We start from the raw sequence: 307 nt of genomic DNA, 5'->3' as shown, positions 1-307 counted from the left end.
TAATAAACGGACACGGTATTTTGGGACCGTGCTCAGGGAAAGTAGGAGTGAAAGGGAAAACGAGGAGGATTGAAAAGAAAGGGAAGCTAAAAGAGCCGACCGAAAGAAAAAAGAGGGAAGAGAGAGCTGGCAAGCGGGAGGCAGTGGACATCGAGCAGAAGGGGCACCAGAAAGCGAGGAGGAGGGGCGGAAGGAAGCCGGCGGCTGGCAGTCGCGGCGCGCAGGGGGGCGGTCCTCCCGCCGACAGGGGGCGCGCGCGCCCGCCCCCCGCCCGTCGCCCCGCCCTCCCCGCGCCTGCGCTTCCTGC

The sequence above is a fragment of the Equus caballus genome, chromosome 8, assembly GCF_041296265.1.
Source record: "Equus caballus isolate H_3958 breed thoroughbred chromosome 8, TB-T2T, whole genome shotgun sequence".
NCBI lineage: Eukaryota > Metazoa > Chordata > Mammalia > Perissodactyla > Equidae > Equus > Equus caballus.
The sequence above is the reverse complement of the archived record's forward strand: the minus strand, read 5'-3'. Positions refer to the sequence as shown.